General features: G+C 53.3%; 1 long non-coding RNA gene across 1 annotated transcript; it reads right to left on the bottom strand.

The window, feature by feature from the left end:
* Positions 1 to 423: 423 nt before the first annotated feature.
* LOC115285306 lies at positions 424 to 1,938 on the bottom strand. The gene is made up of 2 exons (XR_003905478.1): positions 1,804 to 1,938; positions 424 to 1,104 (listed from the first exon to the last, which is right to left on the bottom strand). It is a non-coding gene; the product is annotated as an uncharacterized LOC115285306 (long non-coding RNA).
* Between the last annotated feature and the right edge of the window lie 494 nt (positions 1,939 to 2,432).

Here is a 2,432-nt window from a genome sequence, read left to right as displayed (position 1 = left end):
GTCCATTCCCTCGCTCCAGAAGGGCGTCCGCAGGCAGGCACCAGTCAGAAGAAAGGACACGAACACGACCTCCTCTCTGAGTCACATTTCCTGTCATCCCAGGATTAAAGAAAAAGGCCCAGGGTTGGTCACCTGGAAATACTTCAGAGCAGGACCGGACTGAGGAAAACTCCACCATTCCCGTGTGAGGCTCACATTCCCAGGACTAGAAAACCTTTTTTAAAAACCTCATTAACTTGCTCCTTGCCCAAATCACTGCTAAAAATGTGCCATTGGAGCTTCTGGCCAAAAGTGCCTATTTTTCTGTGAGTTTTGGTCTCCTGAGATGGGCGGTGGGGGGGGCACTGAGCAGAGCCACTGCTTCTGATGAGGTAAAAAGGGGGGGGAGGGCAGGAAGGCGAAGGCCACGGATATGTTCAAACATTCACAGTATCAGAGAGATCTGAAACAACTTCTTACGTCTTTGATCTAAAGAAGCTCCAAAAGGAAGAATGGGAGGAAAGAAGGAAAAACAATACTACATTCTTGGCAGAGATGTCGGCCTCACCAACACCGCCCGCAGCAAAGGGACAGAGCCCGTGGGTCAGGACGGCTGCCCGGCCTCACATGGTAAAGCCACATCATTGGCTCTGAGAAAGGGCTGGCCAATGAAGTTTCTGCTGACATCCAAGGGTGTAAGACTAGGGGAGGAGCAAGGGTGCCCCATTAAGCTGGCTTTGGCCCCCAACACAGCTGACAGCCTTCGGAGGATTTCCCCACGGATTCTGTGGACCTGTCAGCATCTGGGTTGGAAATATACGGGGAGAGGCTAGGGTGAAGGGGTTACAAACCACCCCATAAAAAACCAAAAAAGCTCTTTAAAAACAGTCCGTAGAGTGAAAAGTCGAACAATTCCTGGTATCACAATATAGAAAAAGGTATTAAAAGAACCAGTGATGTCTAGAAGACTCTCTTGGTACAAACTCCAAATAGAAAACGAAATTTCCTGGTGGCTTCGAGTAATGTTGAAAGCCTGATGTCTCACTATTGCAGATACGCTTCTTTGTCATTTTGCTGGTTTTCTCTCGAGGGGGAGGCAGGCCGGGAGTTGGGGAAGGATAGTTCCTGGAGGAGAGAAAGCACACTTTTTAAATCCCTCAAAGGAAAGCAGCCGCCCAGCCCCACTGCCGAGTTCTGTGGCCCCAGGGGACAAGCAGGGCTTGAGCGGCTCCACGGCGCCCAGTCCCACCTGGCGATCGTGGCTTCGTCGAGTAATATGTAAACTACTTTTAGGCATAAGTGTATCTGGATCCCTGGCTCTCTGAAAGCAGCCACATTGCTTCCAAGGCTCTAGTCTGGCCTCAGCTTCCGCCGTCTCTCGCCCGGCCTCCGGGCCCCCAAGCCCGCATTTCCGGGCAGCCAGGTCCTGGCTTTTCTCGATTTTTGTTCTCTGGCCCTCCGAGATTTAGACTCGGATCACTGCGACAGCAGAGAGCAGGCTGCAGACAGAAGGAAGAGGGAAGGCTAAGTGAAGAAGCAGGAGGAAGCAGGAAGATTCCGGAAGTGGGTGGGGGGTTCCCTCCAGGCCTAGGTATGTCCTCTGGCCCGTCCGGCTGGCGCTGATAAAGGCGGGAGGACCCGAGGAGGCCTAGCGCCTCTCACCGGAGCCAAATACTTAGTAACTTCTCTGTCTCCCTCATCAGCCTCTCCTTTGCCTTTGCTTTATTAAGTCCCAGTGTGGACACCTCTCGGGGGTGTTCCTGCTCAGTGGTCCCTGAGGCGGGGGCACTGGGCCCCTCCCACCCCACCAAGAACAGCCCATACCTGAGCTCATTCCTCAGAGATTTCGGTCTCCTGATGGACGACCACCTTGGTCACTGACATGTCTGGGTGCTGCTCCTTTGCCTCCTTGATGGCCTGCACGAGGACCTGAGAAGGACAGAAACAATGCCCGTCAGACAGAAGGCAGCCTGACTGGTGAGGCGAGGCGGAGTCCCAGGGCACCGTTCCTCTGGCAGATCCAGTCTTTCCGTCTGTGGTCCGGGGCAGCGTTTAGGCCGGGCCCCGTTGATGAGAGCTCACCTGCCCTCGCCCGCATCGGGAGGCTCTGGGGCTGGAAACACGGAGACAGGGAAGGCTGGAGCTGTCTTCAAGGAAGCATAAAGGGTGTGTGGGGGTGACAGCTGCACCTGCTGGGTGGGTCTGGGAGGATTCACTCAAGAAGGGAGTGAAAAATCTGTATTCACTAGGGGGTAGCCAGGAAGTTCAGCACAGAAGAGGAAAATAAAGAAGCATGCTACAGAAAGGAAGGGGTATCTTCGCTAATGAAGAGGGAAGAAAGTAAGGACGAGTGGGAGGGCCTGTTACACGCCATGCACTGGCCTACGCAATTTTTATTTTTATTACATACTTAGCCCTCAGGATGACTCAATGAATTAGGATAGCATCATTGT

The sequence above is a fragment of the Suricata suricatta genome, unplaced genomic scaffold (assembly GCF_006229205.1).
Source record: "Suricata suricatta isolate VVHF042 unplaced genomic scaffold, meerkat_22Aug2017_6uvM2_HiC HiC_scaffold_724, whole genome shotgun sequence".
In the NCBI taxonomy this organism is placed as follows: Eukaryota; Metazoa; Chordata; class Mammalia; order Carnivora; family Herpestidae; genus Suricata; species Suricata suricatta.
The sequence above is the reverse complement of the archived record's forward strand: the minus strand, read 5'-3'. Positions and strand labels throughout refer to the sequence as shown.